This window comes from Tupaia chinensis, unplaced genomic scaffold, assembly GCF_000334495.1.
Source record: "Tupaia chinensis unplaced genomic scaffold, TupChi_1.0 Scaffold000104_1, whole genome shotgun sequence".
NCBI lineage: Eukaryota > Metazoa > Chordata > Mammalia > Scandentia > Tupaiidae > Tupaia > Tupaia belangeri.
In genome coordinates, this window is record NW_006159568.1 from 1481388 (window position 1) to 1489457 (window position 8070).

Sequence of the window (8070 nt, forward strand, 5' to 3'; positions counted from 1 at the left end):
CTAAGGATCCCCTTGCATGGGGTGGATAGCGCCTTCTGGGCCTCAGGTTCACACCCTCCAGAGCAGTATTTCTCCTGCTGGATGCTCAGGGACACTGGGGTGGGAATTTACATACATCCCTTTTCTAAGCTCAGGGGGACATTAACCTTTTGGTACTTAAGTACCACCGACCGATGCAGTTATTTGCAGACCTGTTTTGTGTGCTCAACGGATTGGGAGTTGGGGGTGGAGGATATCCCCATCGGTGGGAGTTTTTCAGTATCTAGCGCCAGGTGGGTAGTTTGGTGGTGGAGGGAGGGAAGGTGAAGACGCCAAAGGAACACTCCAGACTAGCACTCAGGAGTCACCGAGCCAGAGCACCAGGGCTCCAGGTGTGGGGAGGAGCCCATATGGGGTTCCTGAGAGATGTCCCACCCAGGCAGCTTTGGAGACCTAGGCTCTGAAAAGATGATGTTGCCACCAGGGGCAGACTCAGGTTTTGTGGATCTGCGTTTGGAGGGTCAGGCTTTAAGTACTGACATAGGGGAACTTCAGCCTCATTAACATCGCAGCAAGACCATCTCTGGGTGCCATCCAAAGGATGAGCCAGCCTGCCATTAGGTCTTGGAGGATTGTCCCTCTCTGCTTTGCCTGGGGAGGGGAGCAGTGGAGAGTAGGCACATGGCTGGGGGGAGGGGGGGCTTCTGGGGAGAATTTCTGACCTGGGCCTAGAGATCAAGTTCATGTCAGTGTAATGACCTCAGCTTCCAGAGGATGCCTGGGGTTGGAGTAAGCTTTTTCCAGACCTTAAGAAATACCTTGTTGGGACCAGCAGATGGCATAGTGGTTGTGTGGCTGGACTTCCACGTAGTGAACTGTGGTTTGAGTCCCAGACCCAGCAGATTGAAACTCATGTCGTGTATGTGTGTGCGTGTGTGTGTGTGTGTGTGTGTGTGTGTGCCCAAAATCCTGAGAGGAGAATGGAGGAGAAGGGATTGCAGAGTGGCCATCCCCCCCCTGGGGAGGTAATTTCTCAGTTTCTCTCTCTGATGAGTACATGCACCCTATAGCAAAAATGTCTCTCTCTAAAAAAGAAAGAAATATCTTGTATTATTTCCCCCAAGTATTCCAGGGTTGATGTCTCAAGTCCAGGAGACCCCGTGGGTTTGTTGTTTCCTGTCCTGAATGAGAAAGGCCATGTGCAGCCCACTGAGGGGCTGAAGCCGCCTGGGAGCACAGCAGAATCACCAAGGGGAGTCCTACTTGGGGCTCCCAGTGGAAGACAGAGCTGCTGCTGGCTCCCTGCCCAGACTCTGGGACTCGGTCCCTTTTCTCTGGCCTCCCTCGTCTCTGGCTGTATCAGCCCCTGCAAAGCCATTGTTGAGATCTTTCCACTTTGAATGTTGGTTTCTGCCTATACTATTTAAATAACCCTGTATCTTCCCTCTTCTAGCTCCTGTCACTCGTTTTTTACATTCTGCTTCCTCAGCAGTTAACTCACAGGCAGTGTTCTCTTTGTCTCCAGACAGGTAACACTTTTACTCCACGTGCAGGAGACAGAAGAAATGCTGACCAGGTCCTCAGAATCTAAACGGTGCTGATGGCCCCAGATAATCCCTCCCTAGAGTGGTATTCTGCTCTAAGAGCAAGACACCTTCAAGGCATTTAGATTGAATTTGCCGTGATGTGACAGAGAAGGACGCAGAGGCCCAGCAAGGGCAGGGACTTGTCCAGGATGACCAGTGAAGGCTGCCCGGCTCCAGGTCCTGAGCCCCTGGCCAGTGCTCGTTCTGGATGGGACTTCATGGTATTAAATCAGGCAGATGGTGGTTGCCGTGGTTACCGGAGTTGAGGCCAGATGGCAGATGGAAACCCCATACCCCTAATTCATTGAAAATTACCAAATGACAAGTAAATGTGACAGCCCCTCGACTCTGATCTATGGGCTCTGAGGCCCACCCCAGGCACAGGCCCAAGAAATAAAGATGTGAACAGGGGCCAGACGGAAGCAGCTCCCAAGCTGCTTTTCATGCTCTCATTAGTGACTGGCATCAGGGCTCCCTGGAGTTTGGGTCTCCTTCCTTGTCAGCATTTGTGTCATCCACCACTGTTCTGGGCAGTGTCCCTGTCGCTTTCTGTCCTGAAGTGCCTACGTGCCACCTGCCTTCATGTCCTGGAAAGGCATGGAGCTGTGGACAGGGTGGTGGGGAGCCCTAACCCAGCGGCACCTCATTCTGCACTGCCCTGAAGCCATCTTGTACTCAGAAGGCACAGCCAGAACGTTTTTTAACAATGCCCCTGGGGACTCTGGTTGAAGGAAAACAGGCCGAGCCAGATCTGAGCTGTTCTGCTTCAATATTGCTGATAAGATCACTCCTCCTCAGCTCCTTCCCGACTTGTCAGTACCCGAGCACCTCGACTTTAGCAGAGGGAGGCCTCCGAAGGATTTATTAGGGAGCACCAGGCAACAGTTTTCAGTCTTAAATGTTGCCCTTTCCTCCTATCCTCTGAAATGTGCTGAACTTCCTAATAATGACAGTAATCCTTTGATCCACACACATTTAAAGAAGACCCACATATGAATAATTCTTTGTCATTAAAAATCGCTTTGTGGATCCAGCAGGTGCCGTGAAGATTAAGGTGCTGGATCCCACATGGCCAACTCCACTGTCCAAGTCCTGGGCCTAGTGGCTTGAGAAACACACTGGGAGTGTGTGTGCTCATGCCCAAAATCCCAAGAGGAGAATGGAGGAGAAGGGATTTCAGTGGGGCCGTCCCCCATGGGGGATGAGTTCTTTCTTTCCCTCGCTCTCTATCACTTTGTCCAGCAAGTGCATTTGCTCTGTGGCAAAAATTCTGAAAAATAAATTTTTAAAAATTTAAAAGGAAAAATAACTTTTGCACCCACCTTCTTACTTGATTTTTACAACTATCCTGGGGAGGTAGGTCTCACTCCCATTTAGTAGAAGAGGAAACTGAGGCTCGTGGCAGGGAATCCCTGGAGCCATCTGTCTAGTCCTAACTGAGGTTTGCCTGTTTGCCTGACTCGTTTCAGACCAGAGTTTGGTGCTTGTACCTTTATGTAGCACAGGGTTATGGCTCCTGAGAGGATCAGGAACAGCCTCATGGAAAGGAAGCATCTGAGAGGACCCTTGAAGCATGGGAGAAAATCCCTAGTCTGAGAAGATGGAGGCTTAGTATGAATCCAGATTTGAAGGTGGGAGATCCGTGGACAGGTGTGGCCTTTGGTCCTCTGAGAGGCTGTCTCGTAGGATGATTGGGGACAGTGATGGCTCCCCAGAGTAGCTGGGGTAAGTCTTTGCAAGCCTTGAAAGGTCAAGCTGCTTCTTTTTTAAGTTTGCTAGAGGGCATGTATGCTTGCCAAAGAGAGACAGAGAGAGAGAGAGAAAGTGAGAAGTCACCCCTCCTTGGGAGATGGCCAAGCTGTAATCCCTTGTCCATTTCTCTTTCAGGGTTTTGGACACGCACACACACGTGCCCAGTGTGTTTTTTATCCACTGGGTCCAGGATGCTGTGCTCCAATAATGTGGTATGGTCTTAGTATTATTGGGTCGTTGGAAAAGTTGTGACTGATTTTTCTATGTTTTTCTATGCAAAAGTGCATCATGACTTTTCCAACCATCCAACATTATTATTGTTATTACTGCCTCCGTTACTTGAAAAGGCTGGGTTGTGTAGCTTGTGCACTCTGTGTGTTTGTTAACGTTGGGAGGGGTTTAGGATCCTCCAGGCAGCAAGTCCATGTCGTGTTTTGAATGATAAATAGACAGGAACAGGGTCCCCCGTGCCAGGCCCCTGCAGGGCATTGAGCCCCAACAGCTTCAATGAGCTCTTGAAATCCTGAGTCTTAGAAAATTCACCTTGGTTGAAATTCCAGCTCCACTTAGAAACCTCGGCTGTGCTAGGCGCGTGTTACCAGGTAACCAGAAGAGACAGCAAATGCCACTTTGTGAGAGGGACAAAGACGGGGGCCTCATGCTCCAAAGCCTTTCAAGCGGAGGGAAGGGATTTGAGGCACAGGCCGCAGGGAGCAGGATTAAGCTGTTTCTCGTTCCACATCGGAAGGTGACTATTAGCATAAATTATCAGGGCTGTTCAGTGCGTTGATTATTAAACTCTTTGCTTGTGCGCTTTTTCACACCAGCAGATGGGGTCCTGGGGGATGACTTTTGATATTCTTTCTTTCCCCAGCACCATTAACTGTGAAGAAATCTCAGAGGCATTTGGGAAGATTTTTCATTTCAGCCATTAAAGACCAGTTTCATTGACGGGGCAGAGGGGCAGATCGTCACACACTATAATAATATCGATCCCTGCCGTCGGCGCAGACCTACACAGTTAACACAATCATGGCCATCATCTCCCTCACCCCGGCGGCATTATCTTCATCTTAGGAGGGAATGGTTAGCGAGTTGCCCGCCGCACAGTACTGCCTCTTGGGACTGTACATACCTAGGTCACTGTTCTAACCCCACCCCTTGGATTTCTCTCTTTCTTTCTTCTTTCTTTCTTTCTTCTTTCTTTCTTCTTCCTTTCTTTCTTTCTCCCATTAGCAAGAGAGAGAGAGAGAGAGAGCGCTCCTGACAGGGTCTTCACACTGTCATCCACACCCAGCCAACTCAGATCATGGGCACATGTCAAGGGAGGTCTAGGGATGTGAACCCAGGACCTTCCCCATGTGGCCCAGTTGTATTACTGCAGTACCACTGCCTGGCTTCTACCTGAGTACCCATTCTGTGTCCACTGCTGGTTAGCCTTTGCATGGGTGGATTTGTGCCATTCTCTTATTTCCAGGGCTGTTGGTGCAACCAAGAGGAAACAGGTATTTAGCAAGGAGGAGATGAGGCTGGTACACGCACAGCCTGGGCTGACCGGGACCATCTTCCCTCTTGAGAGCCACAGTTTTCTTGGCATGACAGGCAGAAAGGAAAGCCCCAGTTCTTCCATGATGGCTCTGGCAGCTTGGAAGGCTGTATCCTTGATTGGCTGTGGAGGACTGTGGGCCATGGCCTCTGGGGCCTCTATGCAAGGCCCGTCCATGGGCCCTCACCAGGCAAGGCATCTTTGGGGAGACTACCCTTGGGGTAACAAAACCTGCTGACTCCTCAGCTCCCTCTGTAGAAGCCTTTTACAGTTCACAAGGGGTACTGCAACGATGGGAAGAGGGCAGGGAGAGGAATAGAGTCCTGTGCTCCTTTTAAGGAAGAAGAAACAGATTCAGCCACGTGGGACAGCAGTTAGCGCTGTGCATAGGAAGTTGGATCCCAGTTGGTGTGAATGGATCACATGTCAAGGGAGGTCTAGGGATGTGAACCCAGGACCTTCCCCATGTGGCCCAGTTGTATTACTGCAGTACCACTGCCTGGCTTCTACCTGAGTACCCATTCTGTGTCCACTGCTGGTTAGCCTTTGCATGGGTGGATTTGTGCCATTCTCTTATTTCCAGGGCTGTTGGTGCAACCAAGAGGAAACAGGTATTTAGCAAGGAGGAGATGAGGCTGGTACACGCACAGCCTGGGCTGACCGGGACCATCTTCCCTCTTGAGAGCCACAGTTTTCTTGGCATGACAGGCAGAAAGGAAAGCCCCAGTTCTTCCATGATGGCTCTGGCAGCTTGGAAGGCTGTATCCTTGATTGGCTGTGGAGGACTGTGGGCCATGGCCTCTGGGGCCTCTATGCAAGGCCCGTCCATGGGCCCTCACCAGGCAAGGCATCTTTGGGGAGACTACCCTTGGGGTAACAAAACCTGCTGACTCCTCAGCTCCCTCTGTAGAAGCCTTTTACAGTTCACAAGGGGTACTGCAACGATGGGAAGAGGGCAGGGAGAGGAATAGAGTCCTGTGCTCCTTTTAAGGAAGAAGAAACAGATTCAGCCACGTGGGACAGCAGTTAGCGCTGTGCATAGGAAGTTGGATCCCAGTTGGTGTGAATGGATCAGGTTCGAATCCTGGCCTAGTTAGTTCCTGCCAGGCACATGCACAAATGCCCCAGATCCTAATGGGTAATATTTTTCTCTCTCTTTCTCTTACTCTCTCTCACATTCTTTCACTCGTGTGTATGCATGTTCCCTCTGACGAAAAAGAAAAAGAAACAAAACAGACCAATTCACAGCACTAGGATGTAGCAGAGAAAGGAGTTGAACTTGGTTCTTCTGCTCATGCTGTCCCTCTGGTAGTCATGACATCGAGCGTCCCAGTGCTACACTGGAGTGAGCTGTTGAGGCCACTAGTGTCAGGATACATTGCCTGTCTCAGGAAGTATCCACAAGGGCTGATGTTGGGTATTTTATCCAGTCTAACAGGGATGGGCTAGACAGACCCTCAGGAAGGCCTGCTGGTAGGGTTGGCCCTTGGCCGGTGTCAGGGAAGTTGGCCTTTGGGGATTCCCACCATTCCAGAGTTGATGCCAGCGGCCCACTGTGCCCAATCTGTACAATAGGGCTTATTCTGAGCACCTGCTTTCCTTCTGCCAGCCTGGAAATTCAGTGTGTGCATGGCAGAAGGTGCCTTCCCGAGCAGCCCCACTAGTAACCCCGGCCCTGAGTCTCCACACCACACGGTGTCCGTTCATTGCTGTGCTCTGTGCGACTCTCCTGGGAGAGGACTCTTACAAGCTGGTGGCTGGTTCCTTCCACCCTGATGGTTTCCCTTCACCTGTGTCCCTTTACTGTGGCCAATCACGTGACTGTGACCACATGTGGAGTCCTGTGAGTCTTAGCAAGTCACTGAGCCTGGGGTTGTCTTGGAGAACCCCGACACAATCCCTAGGGAACGAATCGCTTATTCTGGAATGGAGTCCATACACATAGCAAATGTTACCCTTTAAAAACAGTGCGGGGCCAGTCATCTGGTGCAAAGGTGCTCTGTCGTACTGAGGCTATTAGGGAAGGGTCTGGGTTCACACGCAAAGGTTTCCCTGTGCACAGTAGGTGTACATGTGTGTGCAGATGGTCCGGGCTTGCTGAAGCTGGGGTGGTTTGTGGTGGGAAGACCCTGTTGGGAATGTCCCTGTCTCGCTCTCTTTTTCTCTGTCTTGTTTTCTCTGTCACCTTCATGGGAGAAAAAAAGCAAGCTTTAAAAAATAATTAAAAAGAGACTAGCAGGTGGCATGGCGGTAAAAGGCACTGGACTCTCACGTGGTTGACTGTGGTTCGAGTCCCAGACCTGGTGGCTTGCATTCGCACTTTCCCTCTTTCTCTCTCGCGCTCTCACTCTGCCCTTCTAGTCAAATTAAAATAAATAAATAAAGTTCAATAATTCTTTAAAAAAATTTTTTTAAATAGTAGTGTGGGAACCAGCAGGTGGTGTAGCGGTTAAGGCACTGTACATTCCCACATAGCTGACCATGGTTTGAGTCCTGGACCTGGTGGCTTGCTTTCTCACTTTCTCTCTCTCTTTCTCATAAAATTAAAATAAATGAGTGAATAAATAAAATTAAATAATCCTTTAAAAAAATAGTGGTGTGCAAATTGATGAAATAAGTTTGCCTGGGTTTGAGTCCCCTCTCCTCCAGACACTCTTCAATTTCCTCAGTTTCCTGAATTTCCTCATCTGTAAAATGAGAATAAGAGCACCTACCTTTCAGGGCTGGAGTGAGGATCAAAGGGGTAGGGTATGTGGAAGATCATCTGAGGGAAAGACAAGCTGGTGATAGGACCATGCTCCTAAGAAGAGCTTGAGTCCTGGTGCCAGGCCACAAGGCTCCTAGCCTGCCCCGCCAGGTAAGCCCGGGTCACCGTGGACAGCTCCCTCACTGGCAGCTGTGAGGCTGCTGCAAAGATCGGGGTGAGTCTCTGGAAGTGGAGGGGTGCTGAGCACACAGCAAGCTCCACTGCGTTTGCCATGGCATTATGGCCGTATGATAATGACTGATCGTCGAGTTGTCATGGGTAAAAAGATTTTAAACTTAAAACCAGATGGATTAAAATGAAAAATATTATTTGACAAAGAGCAGCAAATTTACTGAGATAAGAAAACTGGTCTGTATCTGGATTATAGTGCTCGTTAATACAATTGTTGGCATTGTATTGTATGAAAATGTTAAATAAAAAAATCATTTTTTTGGAGAAGT